This window comes from Lathyrus oleraceus, chromosome 2 (genome assembly GCF_024323335.1).
Source record: "Lathyrus oleraceus cultivar Zhongwan6 chromosome 2, CAAS_Psat_ZW6_1.0, whole genome shotgun sequence".
NCBI classification, from domain to species: domain Eukaryota; kingdom Viridiplantae; phylum Streptophyta; class Magnoliopsida; order Fabales; family Fabaceae; genus Lathyrus; species Lathyrus oleraceus.
Genome location: NC_066580.1, coordinates 413,999,157 through 414,014,967, shown reverse-complemented (window position 1 = coordinate 414,014,967; position 15,811 = coordinate 413,999,157). Strand labels below are relative to the sequence as shown.

The 15,811-nt window shown below is 38.7% G+C and overlaps 1 pseudogene; it reads right to left on the bottom strand.

Moving 5' to 3' along the window:
- Positions 1–7,297: 7,297 nt before the first annotated feature.
- On the bottom strand, positions 7,298–7,743 carry LOC127123481 (mitochondrial outer membrane protein porin 2-like; annotated as a pseudogene).
- Between the last annotated feature and the right edge of the window lie 8,068 nt (positions 7,744–15,811).

Genomic DNA, 15,811 nt, shown 5'->3' with positions numbered 1-15,811 from the left:
TTTTTTTTAAAATGGCAATAAGGAAAGGTTTACATTGAATTCCATGACCACTAACATCCCTAATAGGTATGATTCCCCCAAAACCTTGCTCCTAAGGGGAGTGACTGGATTAATCTTCCACCTCAAATTCTTCGGTGTTAATCAGTAACAACTGATGCAGTTTATGCCTTTATGCCCCTAACTTTTGCCTGGATCGCCCTTTCGGGTTTTCAATCCACCGGGACGCTCGTTTTTGCCTAAGTCGCCTTTCCAGGTTTTCAACTTAGCGAGCTACCATTTTTATTCATCCCTAACTTTTGCCTGGACCGCCCTTCCGGGTTTTCAGTCCACCGGGATACCCTTTTTTTGCCTAAATCGCCCTTTCAGGTTTTCGATTTAGCGGGTTTTTATTAGGCATAGTATTTTTTAACTGCATCAGAGTTCACGGGGTGTGAGAGCTCTTCATCATCCATAGTTGTGAGAATCAAGGCGCCTCCGGAGAAAGCTTTCTTCACAACATATGGGCCTTCATAATTGGGAGTCCACTTCCCACGTGAGTCCTTGTGTATTGGAAAGATCTTCTTAAGCACGAGGTCTCCTTCTCTGAATTCCCGAACACGTACTTTCTTGTCAAAAGCCCTTTTAAGCCGTTTCTGGTATAACTGTCTATGGCACAAAGAAGTCATTCGCTTCTCATCTATGAGGTTCAACTGATCAAATCTATTTTGAATCCACTCAGCCTCTTCTAGCTTGGTCTCCATCAGGATTCTCATTGAAGGTATCTCTACTTCAATTGGGAGAACTGCTTCCATCCCATATACCAAAGAGAATGGGGTTGCCCCTGTTGAAGTGCGGACGGAAGTCCGGTATCCATGCAGTGCAAAAGGTAGCATTTCGTGCCAATCCTTATAGGTTTTCACCATTTTTTGCAGGATTTTCATAATGTTTTTATTAGCGGCTTCAACGGCGCCATTCATCTTTGGACGATATGGTGAAGAGTTATGGTGCTCAATCTTGAAGCTCTCGCATAATTCTTTCACGGTCTTATTGTTCAGATTCGTCCCATTATCTGTGATGATCCGGCTTGGAATTCCATAACGGCAAATGATCTCTTTCTTGAGAAACCGTGCAACCACTTGCTTTGTCACATTAGCATAAGAGGCGGCTTCTACCCATTTGGTAAAGTAATCAATGGCAACCAGGATGAAGCGGTGACCATTGGAAGCTTTAGGCTCGATGGCGCCAATCATGTCGATGCCCCACATTGAGAAGGGCCAAGGTGACGTCAAAACATTGAGTAGGGTCGGAGGCACGTGTACCTTGTCGGCATAGATTTGGCATTTATGACATTTTCTAGCATAATTGAAGCAGTCGGATTCCATGGTCAACCAGTAATAACCAGCTCTCAAAATCTTCTTGGCCATGGCATGTCCATTGGCATGAGTTCCAAAGGATCCTTCATGAATCTCCTTGATCAACATGTCCGCTTCACGTCCATCCACGCATCTGAGCAGAATCGTGTCGTGATTTCTCTTGTACAACACACCATTGCTCAAGAAGAATTTGGATGCTAACTTCCTCAATGTTTTCTTGTCAAGGGTTGTTGCATCTGTTGGATATTCTTGATTTTGCAAAAAGCATTTGATGTCGTGAAACCAGGGTTTACCATCGGCTTCCTCTTCAACTGACTGACAGTAGGCAGGCTCGACTTTCCGCTCGATCTGAATGAGAGGTGCTTCATTATGGAATCTAACTTGGTACCTTGAAGCCAACATAGCCAAAGCATCAGCAATTTGATTCTCAGTTCTCGGGATATGACGGAAAGTGATTTCGTCAAAGTATTTTATTAGTTCCATGACATAGGCACGATATGGGATCAACTTGGTATCACGGGTTTCCCATTCGCCCTTGACTTGGTATATGACCAAGGCTGAGTCTCCACATACTTCAAGGATTTTGATTCGGAGATCAATGGCTGCTTTGATGCCTAGGATGCACGCCTCATATTCTGCTATATTGTTCGTGCAATCAAAACACAACCTTGCTGTGAAAGGAGTGTATCCACCACTTGGATTCAACAGGACAGCTCCTACGCCATGCCCCATGTAATTGGAGGAACCATCAAACATGAGCTTCCACCGAGATCCGGGTTCAGGTCCTTCATCAAGTCCTGGGATTTCACAATCTTTTACTACCATAATGTCTTCATCAGGGAAGTCAAACTTCAACGACTGGTAATCTTCAACGGGCTGGTTTGCCAAGTAATCGGACAACACACTTCCTTTGATGGCTTTCTGAGACACATATTGGATGTCATACTCAGATAGTAACATCTGCCAACGGGCGAGTCTTCCAGTCAAAGCAGGCTTTTCGAATATGTACTTTATTGGATCCATTTTTGAGATCAACAAAGTAGTGTGGCAAATCATGTATTGTCTTAGACGACGAGCGGCCCATGCTAAAGCACAACAAGTTTTCTCCAAGAGTGAGTATCGGGATTCACAATCGGTAAATCTCTTACTTAGATAATAGATGGCATGCTCCTTTCGACCGGTTTCGTCATGTTGTCCCAGCACACATCCCATTGACTTTTCAAGCACAGTTAAGTACATAAAGAGTGGTCTCCCCTGAACAGGTGGAATTAGAATAGGGGGCTCTTGCAGGTATTGTCTGATTCTCTCAAAAGCCATTTGGCAGTCAGAATTCCATTCAACTGTTTGATCTTTTCTGAGCAACTTGAATATAGGTTCGCACGTAGCAGACATATGAGATATAAACCTAGAGATGTAGTTCAAACGTCCCAGGAAGCCTCTAACCTCTCGCTCGGTGCGTGGAGCAGGCATCTCTTGTATAGCTCGGACCTTGTCGGGGTCCACCTCGATTCCTCGTTGACTGACAATGAAACCAAGCAACTTTCCGGATCGGACACCGAAGGTGCATTTAGCAGGATTCAGCCGTAGTCGAAATTTCCGAAGACGCTCAAATAGCTTTTGCAAATGGTCTATGTGATCCTCTTCACTTTGGGATTTTGCAATCATATCATCCACATAAACCTCAATTTCCTTGTGCATCATGTCATGGAAAAGAGTAACCATTGCTCTTTGGTAAGTTGCCCCAGCATTTTTGAGACCGAATGGCATTACCTTGTAGCAAAATGTTCCCCAAGGGGTGATGAATGTGGTCTTTTCCATGTCTTCTGGATCCATCTTGATTTGATTATAACCCGAGAATCCGTCCATAAAGGAGAAGACTGCGAACTTAGCAGTGTTGTCTACCAGAGTGTCGATATGTGGCAGGGGGAAATCGTCCTTTGGACTAGCTCTGTCTAGATCCCTGTAGTCAACGCACATCCTGACCTTCCCATCCTTTTTGGGTACTGGCACAATGTTAGCTACCCATTGAGGGTACTTTGCAACTGCTAGAAAACCGGCATCAAATTGACGTTTCACCTCGTCACAAATCTTTAGAGCCATGTCGGGTCTCGCTCTTCGGAGCTTCTGCTTCACTGGCGGACAATCTGGCTGTAGTGGTAGCTTGTGGACAACAATGTCAGTATCTAAACCTGGCATATCCTGATATGACCAAGCAAATACATCTACATATTTATGTAGCAACTTGATCAATCTTTCCTTGATGCTTGCCTCAAGTGTAATCCCAACTTTGACCTCTTTCTTGTCCTCTTCGGTGCCAAGGTTGATTGTTTCCACTGGTTCTTGATGTGGCTGAAGGGCCTTCGACTCGTGCTCGAGCATCCTTTCCAGTTCTTCAGGGAAGTCACAATCTTCCTCACTTTCCTCTTCCGCTTGGTAGATGGGGAGTTCAAAATTATAGGAAGTAGCGGGGTCATCGAATCCATTTTTTTTATTAACAGACATTGGTCATTATCTAGCTTCTTGATCATGGTGTTTTTTATATTATAAAATGGATTTTAATTATTTGACTTTTTTTAATTTTCAATTTGATTTTAATTTCGAATTAAGTTTAATTCCAAATTTCAATTTAATCTTAATTGTTTATTTTACTAATGATTCAAACTCTAATTGATTTTAATTTCCAAATGAATGTTAGAGTTGATATCAAAGTAATTTTAACGAATTATAGATTAATTTGATTTTAATTTGATTTTTGCTGATTTGTTATTATTATTTAAATTGATATTTAGATTAGTCTTGGATTATTCCTAAGAATTTGAGGTGGAAGATTAATCCAGTCACTCCCCTTAGGAGCAAGGTTTTGGGGGAATCATACCTATTAGGGATGTTAGTGGTCATGGAATTCAATGTAAACCTTTCCTTATTGCCATTTTCAAAAAAAAATTTGTAACACTCTATGGAGCTACGCTATTGGTGTGCTACCATTCTTGAATAAAATACAAGTTTTTCCCAATCATTGTTAGTTGTGTTCATCTACGCTTTTCTTTGTTATGCAAGATGCCATTTATTTGTTTATAATGAAGTTTTGAAACTTGAAAAAGAATTTGAAATTTAGGACAAAATTACTTTGATATATGTGAAAATCAAAGGAAAAACATTTGTTTCCCCGAAGGGCTCAAGGTTGCAAAAATATTCCTAGAGCACCGACAAAAGTCCCCATGGAGTACAACTTATGAATCCCCTAGAAGGATGGACCTTTGGTTATTTATAACTGTCAATCATGATAGTTTCTCCTCTGGATGCGCTTGTTAATTGTACGGGTATGAGTTATTAGTGTTGAGGAATCAGAATCTCTGTCCCTACAAACTCCCAGTCTGCCAAGCGTCAGCATTCTCATAATCATGATCATTCATATATCATGCATAAAGGGAAATTCAAATCATGCATAGCCGAAATGTACTTCGTGCTCATTTTGCATTGACTCAGGTCTTGTTGTCGATCCTATGATCCTTTGACCTTTGATTCCAGTTTGTATTTGGTGCCCTTAAACCCACATCCGGTTTTCGCAGTCATTTTCAAATCCAGTTTTTGTTCAATACCATTCAGGTCATGTATGAACCTGTTGTTGAGCTTTTATTCCGGGGTCAGGTCATACTTGAACCTGCTCTGAAGAGTTTTTCCAAGTTTTGTTCAATACTATTCAGGTCATGTATGAACCTGTTGTTGAGCTTTTATTCCGGGGTCAGGTCATACTTGAACTTGCTCTGAAGAGTTTTTTCCAATTTTTGTTCAATACTATTTAGGTCATGTATGAACCTGTTGTTGAGCTTTTATTCCGGGGTCAGGTCATACTTGAACCTGCTATGAAGAGTTTTTCCAAGTTTTATTCAATACTATTCAGGTCATGTATGAACCTGTTGTTGAGCTTTTATTCCGGGGTCAGGTCATACTTGAACTTGCTCTGAAGAGTTTTTTCCAATTTTTGTTCAATACCATTCAGGTCATATATGAACCTGTTGTTGAACTTTTATTCCGGGGTCAGGTCATACTTGAACCTGCTCTGAAGAGTTTTTCCAATTTTTGTTCAATACTATTCAGGTCATATATGAACCTGTTGTTGAACTTTTATTCCGGGGTCAGGTCATACTTGAACCTGCTCTGAAGAGTTTTTCCAATTTTTGTTCAATACTATTCAGGTCATGTATGAACCTGTTGTTGAGCTTTATTCCGGGGTCAGGTCATACTTGAACCTGCTCTGAAGAGTTTTTCCAATTTTTGTTCAATACTATTCAGGTCATGAATGAACCTGTTGTTGGGCTTTTATTCCGGTGTCAGGTCATACTTGAACCTGCTCTGAAGAGTTTTTCCAATTTTTGTTCAATACTATTCAGGTCATGTATGAACCTGTTGTTGAACTTTTATTCCGGTGTCAGTTCATATATGAACCTGCTCTGAAGAGTTATTCTCCATGATTATTCCCCAGCATTGTCAGGTCATATATGAACCTGTTTGTTGTGTCTGAACCGGTTGTGCATTTTCTTTCTTATTCAGGTCTGGTAAGTCATATGTGAACTTACTCCCGAAATCTCTTGTACTCTGAATGCTGCTTATCAAATTCCACTTCGATTACCCCCCAGTGTGTGTTTGACTCTCTGGCAGGACTGTCTTCCCCAGTGAGTTTGTTTTTTTACCATTTGTCTGTCTCCCTGTGGATCGTCAGCATTCCCCACAGGTTGGTCTGTCTAGTAGCATCTCCTGTCAAGAGTCCACCATATCCCTAGCAGGGAAGAAAATTAAAAAAAAGAGAATCATGCATCCACGCATATCATATCATGCATCTCATATCATATCACACCATGTCATAGGGATTCAGGATCAAAATCCGGGTCTTCTTAGTATTTAACCATCTCCCACTAGGATCATATGAAGAATGTCATGCTTCATATTCTCTAGTTGAAGATACTTAAATAGGGGTAACTGTCATACCCCGATTTTGGTCCTGAATTTTTTTATTTTTATTTGGCACTTGGCCTAAAATTCATTTGCATACATTCATTCCCAAATCCATTTTTTTTATTAACAGACATTGGTCATTATCTAGCTTCTTGATCATGGTGTTTTTTTTATTATAAAATGGATTTTAATTATTTGACTTTTTTTAATTTTCAATTTGATTTTAATTTCGAATTAAGTTTAATTCCAAATTTCAATTTAATCTTAATTGTTTATTTTACTAATGATTCAAACTCTAATTGATTTTAATTTCCAAATGAATGTTAGAGTTGATATCAAAGTAATTTTAACGAATTATAGATTAATTTGATTTTAATTTGATTTTGGCTGATTTGTTATTATTATTATTTAAATTGATATTTAGATTAGTCTTGGATTATTCCTAAAAATCCATATCCATTTTTATAATCAAATATCCAAATTCCTTGAACCCACAATTAACTCCATTTTTTCCAATCCGATAACCCAACTCTATTTTTTTTAAATCCATATCCATTTTCATTATCCATTTGGAACCAATTTAAACCATAACCATCCAAATAGTTATACATTCCATACAATCAACTACATTTTCATTCATAACATTCCATACAATCAACTACATTTTCATTCATAACTTTCCATACAAAGTCAATTCATCACGTTCCATACAAAATAAAATGCCATAAATGTTCCATTACATTTCTATCCCCTCAACTACAACATATACAACCTAATTCCAAGCTCCCAACCTAACTCTAAACAAGCAAGCCTTTCATTTCTTCAATAAAACTCGTTGCCCTACTACAAGCTGAAGCATTGCTCTGCGTTTCCTCAGCAAAACACCACCACCTGCACCTGCTGCCGGTACTCCTTCATCAACATGCTCAGAACCTCGTCCCCAACCTGCAGCAATCCTCATCAGCAGACAACATCAAACACAACAAGTTCTGCTATAACAACCTGCCAAATGCAATCCCAGGAGTACCAATTGTCGCAGAAAAAAATCAATAGCAGGGTTGCAATTTAAATCAACAGAAGTAGTAAAACCAGCATGATCATGAAGATATTGAACCTCAATCTTTCCGGATTTGTAATCAGGTAATCGAATAGAAGCAACGGCTTTCGCATAAGACACAAAACCTGTGAGAGTAAATGTTGTCAACACACTTGATTCGGTATCAACTTTGAAAAGAAGAGTATTGTTTTTGTGGTTAATTTGAGCAGCAACATCACCGGAGGAAAGTCCTCTACTCTTTAATAACGTTGAATGCAAATCGATGTCGGAGTTGGTGGAAGAGGATATTGTGAACTGTTGATCGGAGTTGTAATCTTTGGTAAGGATATCTCTGGATAATTTTCCGATGTCGGAGAAGAGACCGGGGCCTTTGGAAGACATTGTTGATGATGTTGTTAGGAAGCTTGGTGTGAGAGTACGATTTTGACTATGACCAAGATGCTAAATATTTTGGAGGAATCTCTTAGAGTTTGTTCTAATAATCTTGCTGCAATCAACACACCAGCAACCATGTCCAATGACGACCTGTGACCTGCAAGAAACACACCAAACCAGAACAAATTTGCAATTTATGATGCCAATCTTGAAAGGTCCCAGCTGAGTCTCCTTCTCCTGTAAATGGCGGTGCAATGCTTATAGTAGAGGATTTTCAAGCAGGATTTGAAATACAATATCAATATAAAACAGAGAGGAATTTGATGAAGAGAAAACAAAAACCTGATGGAAGGGTTCTCTCAGGATGGACAGGAACCGCAGAAACAACGACCTTCATTGATTGCGCTGGATGCCTTTTGACATTTTCAAATAGCCGGTTCAATGGTGATGATAGCCATTGGGCCCCAAGAGTCATGTTAATTCTTTCATGGCCCCTCAATGAAATCAAGTAATGTTGGTCAAGTAAGGAAGAGCCTATCAATTAAGCCTCATAGCAGCGGCTACTTTGTCTCTCTGACTGTTGTCAACTCCGTGTCAAATACCAAAGATAATTTCAGTGTTCCTGTTACAACTGCTGGGTTTTCTGTGATGAAGACAGCTTGCAGTTTTGCATTGCCACACATTATGGGCTGGGATCGTCTAACTAATCAGAAACCAAGTGAGACAGTAAGTTTTCAACCAAATCGGCAGTTGGGTGGGACAGTTGGCTTTCAACCGAAGATGAGCCCACGGATTTTAGACTTGGAATGGGAAGAGTGAGTTGTTGTAGGAAGATATGAAATGAATCCTTCTTTGTTGTGCAAGCATTGCTACATCTTTCATCTTTACTCCTAGTGAGCGAATAAAGCAGCAGATGCAAATTGGGTCTCATTATCGCAACTGCTGGGATGCATTGATTGGAATTATCAGAAGTGGTGGTCTTTTCTCGCTATATGCAGGTTGGAAAGCTGTATTGTGCCGAAATATCCCGCAGCAACAAATCCAAGCAAAGCCAAGGCCACGTGAAAAGAACCGTGTTTGAGCTCCTCATGTTTTCATTTGTTTACTGCAGTAACAAAAAAAACACAAAGCAATTGGCAAGCGTTAAAAATCCATAAAAATCCCAAAATGGAATAGAGACAAAATTCAAAGACAAAGTTTGAGTTCATAGTACCGTTTCCGGATTGTAGCATCAAACAGGATAAAATTGATTCTGAGCACACAAAAGCACTTCTAGAAGTTTTCTCCATTGAACCTTTGGGTACCAAATCAAAACCCTAATCTGAAAATATAAATAGAGAGAAGCGAATCAGTGAGGGAGACGAAAAAATTGGAGAGAGAGGAAACGGCGAAAAAGATACCACAAACCTGTGAGCTTCATCGTTGCCGTTGTCACCGCCGAAGGTGAGTTTTTTGTTTCAGCCTTTGCTTTCTTACATGTTTGAGTGAGATATGGGCGATTGGGAGTGAGGGTTGAGAGTGACGCGATTTTGAGAGGAACGTGAGGTTGACATTGCGAGAGAGAGTCTCGCCTGAGAGAAAGCGATTGAGGGGGGGGGCGTGCATTTGAGAGAGAGAATGACGAGGTTTGGCGTGAATGAAGAATGGACTTTGAGTGTTTCAAAGAATGTTTCTGTTCCCAAATTTCTTTTATTTACTTTTAAGAAAATAGCATTCAAATATGACTAAAGACCATTTACCTTTGGTATTCCTTGGTTTTAATTTTAATTATTGGTAATGTTGTTTAGTGCACCTTTTAATTTCTCTTTGGAAACCCAACAGCCAGGCGGATGGGTTTTTTTTTTGGTAATCCAACAGACCTTTACTATTATTATTTTAGTTTTTTTTTTTCATTTTTTGTTCCAATCTAGTATGGTTTATATATTTATGTTGTTATTTAAATTGTAAACAATCATGAGTGGCCTTGTGGAGAGGGGTGGTTTCTTTGGTCTTTAGTGTAGTGGGTTCGATACCCGTATTGAGCAATTTATTTCTTTTAGCATTTTATTTTTCTTTTAGCATTTTATTTTATGTTTATGTTTTTATTATACTCATGGTTGATCTGCTTTCTTTTAATTTCATCATTCATTCAAAACCATTTTAAAACTATAAAAATCATATTTTTCTCGATTCAATGTCGAGCCCATTTTCACACCCTTGTAAGTCGATTGCTTTTTAAGCATCGCCATCAACCTCACATAGCTTACTCTTGGGCTTTCTTACAATGAGCCGGTTCTCTTGCACTTACACTCATATTTTGCATCATTTGTTGTTTGGGCCTGATTTAATTATTTCATGGTTTTGAATCCCCATTTGATAAAATGTACCCCACTCCCCCGATGTGTAATAATTTTGTACTGTTTTATTTCTTTATTTGTTTGACTGTTTAGTTAGATACTAACACAAGAATAAAATCAACCATCTCCAAAAATACAAAAATATGACTCGATCCAACGTCGAGTATTTTCTCAATAAACAAGTCAATTCATTTCTCCCTCCAATTCTATTCCACTTATTTTTCAAACTTTCATCAAACGCTTGATTTAATGTCAAGCCATTTTTCCTGATAAAAACTCAAAAAATATTAATTCATAGTCAAGACTTTTTCAATAAAGATGGAAGTGGAACGTGGTGTATACCACGCACTCCTGAGACTAGGATTCGAGATGTATATCTCGCCAATCCTAGCTCTCGCCATCATCTAAATTTATCCATTTTGCTCTCTCAAACACTCATTCAAATTTCTCTTAAACGTCCATCAACACTTGATCTAGGGTCAAGTCATTTTCACAACAAAAACCAAAATACCTAATTCTTACTTAACACTTTTCCAATAAAGGTGGAAATGGAACATGGTGTATACCATGCACTCCTGAGGTTAAGATTCGAGACGTATGCCTCGCCAATCTTAACTCTCGCCATCGTCTAAAATTGTCAATGTGGTTTCGTCAAACCCTTTCTCAATCAAATCTAAGATACTTAAATCTTATTTAACACTTTTTCAATAAAGGTGGAAATGGAACATGGTGTATACCATGCACTCCTGAGGTTAAGATTCGAGACGTATGCCTCGCCAATCTTAACTCTCGCCATCGTTTAAAATTGTCAACGCGGTTTCTTCAAACCCTTTCTCAATCAAATTCCAAAATACTTAATTCCTATCTTAACCTTTTTCAATAAAGATGGAAATGGAACATGGTGTATACCATGCACTCCTGAGGCTAGGATTCGAGATGTATATCTCGCTCATCCAAGTTCTCGCCATCACTCGAAATACATCCAACCAATCAAACTCTTTTCTCGCCGCCGTGCGATTAATCAAAGAACCTTTTTCATAAATGAAAGATATATTGTCTTAAGTGATACAAAACAATGTTTCGGCCACGATTATTGAGTAGAGATAAATGACGCTTTTCCGAATGTAGATTTATAAATCCGTTCGACGTGTGGTATGCGTCCACTCCTCATCTGTTTTGGGTAAAATGATGTTTTCGTCGATTAATACAATATAACTTTCGCTAAAATCGACCAACAAACAAACATTTTTCTACCCAGAACTACGTAAGCCTTGATTTCTCTTTTGAGATACGTAGGAGCGGGATTTTTAAATCTTGTCAGGCCCACTAATAAAAAACTTAGGTTTAGTCCTTCGTCAAAAATCCAAAAACATTCTCCTCTCTTCTATTCTTTCTTTCCTACCTAATAAATTGAAAAGCCTAACATTTCGAACTAACACTAACGCACACAACTGACCTAATGGTTCCCGTTGAGTACAACGGACGTGAGGGGTGCTAATACCTTCCCCTTGCGTAATCGACTCCCGAACCCTGATATTGGTTGCGATGACCATATCTTATCCTTTCTTTTGTCTTGGGTTTTATCGATATTTCCCCTTTCCTTTTAGGAATAAATAAAGTTCGGTGGCGACTCTGTCCATCATTGCGAGCGTGCGAATGCGTTTCGCTTTGAAGTCGTATCCCCATTTTTTCGAGGTGCGACAGGCGCCAATTGGATTGACTAGGGCACCTGCCCTAGCCAATCCAGTTGGCGCCTCCATTCAATTTTTAAGAGGAGTCTCCAATTCAATTGGCGACTCCTCCTAAAAGTGGGGTAGTTTGGGATTTTTTTTGAAACCAGAGGTATTTTGGAAATTTCCTTTAAAAAGTGGGTTATGTTTGTAAAAAAACCATCATCTTTTCTTTAATTGTATAATTAATGCATCTACAAATATTTAATAAAAATTATTTGAAAACACCATTTTTTTAGAGCTTAGAAGGAAAGGTTTTGAAAAGAGACAAATCTTTTGACTTTTCTAATTTGGAGTAGAAAGAAAATTAAATAAATCTTTTAATTTTTGTAAAAGAGTAGTTTTTGTATAAAATAATAAATGAATGAATGTGATTAATATATTTTTTATATTTAAATAATTATAATAATATATATTTAATTTGAAAATTTTATCAAATTCTTCTAAAGTTTTCCACTAATTTTTTAATTCCCGAGTTATAGAAATTTTGAAGATTGTATTGAAGAAGAATTTTGAAAAGTTTAAATCAATTTTTGAAATTTAATTTATGTTATTATAATTTTTTTTAAATTAAAAATATATTAATAAATATTCATTTATTATTCTTTACTAAAATGCTCTAAAAAATAGTATTTTTTTTCTATTTTTCCTTGTACTCCTATCTCTCAAAGTCTTTTCTTACCTTCCACTCCAAATTCACGATAGACGTTTTATAATGTATTTGAAATTTTATTTTTAAAAATAGATCTATGAAAGACTTTTATATTCGATGAAGTTATAGAAAAAAAGAACAAGTTGAATCTAAAGGTTTTAATTAGGAGTTTGCAGAAGAGGAAAAAGGAAGACTTTCGGAAGAAAAAAAATTAATATAAAAAAATATTTGATATTTTTTAAAAGAATGATTTTGTATAGAATGATAAAGGAGTGTTTATCGTTACTATATTTTTTATTTTTAAAAAACTATAATAATATAAAATATATTTGAAAACTTTATGTAAATCCTCCAAAACCCTCATCCAATATAAATTTTGAGTTCCTCCAAACTATATGATTTTTGGTGTGGGGATGCTCTTTCCACCCTTATATATGCATCTCATACCCTTGAAAGTCTAAAAATGCTCTTCATGCGCCCGAAGATTCATATTCAGACACATTCAAAATCAAACCAGAATGCGTTATTCTGAGATCCACCCCATTTTGAATAAAATATGGTTCAGAGATGTATCTGTGTACATTATTTACGTGTATCCGAAGATGCATCTCCAAAATGTCCCCTGAATGATATCAGATCAACACCATTATCCCAACATCGTAATTTTCCGAGGTCAAGTTATATTAAAGTGAAATAAAAGTAAAAAGTCATACATTAATTAAAATAAATCTAAAAAATCAATACCATACGTAACATTTGTCCGAAAATACAAATAATAATAATAATGCATCCAAACATAAGTTATTGGGTATGTCTAATCCCATGCCTTCTCCTCCGATGTACTGCACGGTATTTCGTAACTCGACAATCATGTTTTCCATGAGGGCCAACTAGGGATGTCATCCTCAAAGAGTCATGCCTCTATCTCTTCTCTATCCATCTCCAAAACACGTCGACAGACCACTAACACGTCCTCGATGTGGTCATCCCTAGCCCCAGGTACCTCCTAATTAGATTGCATATGTGGTGTTGTCATGATAGGGTGTGACACTATTTTTCGCAAATAATCTCTAGCCTTCCTATCAGAGGTTTACTTGCAGGACCAGCTACAAAGTCCTAGACTTAGTGTTGATTGTATGGTTATTTAGTTGGCAAAGTATTTGGAATGTTCAAAAGGAGTGAATGTAACTCTTGGTAAGTTGAAAATACAATAAAGTAAATGCAATAAAAGACAAAAGTCTGGTGGAAGTAAAGGCAACAAAACAAAGACAATTTGGTAAGTTAAATGACTGATAAATATAAGTGGAAGCAAAAGTATATTTTTCGTAGGGAGATGACTCTTTTCTCGTAAATGTTTGGGTACTTCAAGTGTACTCCTACTACAAATGCTAAAATGTCACCCTTAAAATGATCCTTAGAACTTGCTTAAATACTACTAAAAAATAATCGTTGAGAGGTTGCAAATTTGTCCCGAGATGACACGTGTCGGCCCACTTCTCCCACGTCTGTAGGTAACTACCCACGTTTCAGACACCCACGGTCGCTCCCCATCATGGAGTGATAACCTTCAACTTCGACTGACCCCTTTCCATGTCGACCCTGGATTGTCAGCTTTCATCGTCGATCCAATCTTCCGACGGACTTTATGATCGACCATGCTTTGCCTCTTCTGGACAAAATTTGTCAGCTAACAAATTTCCCCTTGAAAAGGCTGGTTTCGACTTGAGCTCGTCGACCGAGGAACCTGCCTTTTGACTGTCCAAATTTTGGCTAACCTTCTTATCACTAATTATGGTTTAATATGTGATGATGGCTTTTTTGTAGTGCGGTTTCCCAGACACACCGTCATCATTATTAGTTACCCTCTCGGTCGTGGGATTGCAACCAACACCACTAACTCACTCACTACTCCCTCATTGGACATTTGTCAGTCGATTAGTGCTTGACTGTTCATCTTACTAGCTTATAAATAGCTCTCTCTTCATCCTCCAAACTTTTCTGCTTTCGTAACCGTGCATTTTTCCTTGCATCTTTCTTCAGCAACTTCTGCAGTGAATCTTTCATCCAAAACTCCAACCTCACCATATTTTCTTCAAATTGTTCCTTCATGGCTTCTTCTACCCCCATCGCCTTTAAGCTTACTGCAAAGGAGAGCATGAAATGCATTCCTCAACCTGCTTCTTCTGATGAAGCGGTGATGTAAATACAGTAGCGCCAGATGTTGATTCCTTTTATGGTCGATAGGAAATTAGTTGTGTTTCATGGGCTTCTTGCGGAGCCAAAATCCTCACCAAAAGTCATCGCAACTTTTTTCCTTGGCTATGCACCTGTTGCTCCTCCTTCCTTCGACAAGTCCGGCTTTATCGACGTTAGGTTTATGGAGGCTAAAGCCAGAGTCTTCAGATTCATGCCTACTCCAGGTAATAAAGAGTATCTGGCATGGCTTAACAAAGTTCAGAGAAAACGCCAAGATCAGCGGAGGAGTGCAGGGATCTTCGATGCCATCCAAATATCCAGGTATGCCCATCGCGTCAACCCTTGCATGTTGTTGGCTTCTATGTACTTCTGGGAGGGTTCGACCAACACCTTCCAACTGCCATGTGGGATGCTTACGCCCACACTCTTCGGCGTAGCGGCCATTACTGGTCTTTCGCCGTTGGGAGATACCTCCAACCCCATACTTCCGACGGAAAACACTTTCTCGTTCAGTCGAGCCAGTCTCTAAAATTACATTGAGGATCACCACAACAAAGACTCCGTCGAGGTATCCGACGAAGAACACATAGCCTTCCTCACACTGTGGCTTTCATATTATGTATTTTTTTCCCGGCTCCTTGCAGATAGCGAAAAGCTACATCAACCTGGCGATCCAAATTCATGAGGGCCGACATGTTTCTTTGTGTAAACTGCTACTAGCCTCTTTGTATCAGGCTTTGGGGCTTGCAACCCTGAAACTAAAACACCTCCCTAACACTCCTAAGGCCCTTAATTTGTCGGGTGCCTTGTGGCTCCTACAACACTGGCTAAATGCCACCTTCGAGTATCAGTTGGACTATCCCATGTCGGAATGCATCATGAGGTTAAATGAAGATCGACCAATCGAAGGGGCTAGGTTGGATTTGACAACATGCCAAGAGACTCCCAACAAACACCTCTTCATGAAGTACCTGAATATGTTTATCGAAGCCGATACGTTTTCTCCTTGCATGGCTCCATTCGCTGATCGAACCTTCGGCCCAAAGTGGTTTAAAGATCCCTTCCCAGGTGGCTCTCCTCAGGCCGCAGCACATTCGAACATAATATGGAGAGCATTTTTGAATCCTAGATTGCTATCTTACAGAATTGAAACAGGGTCG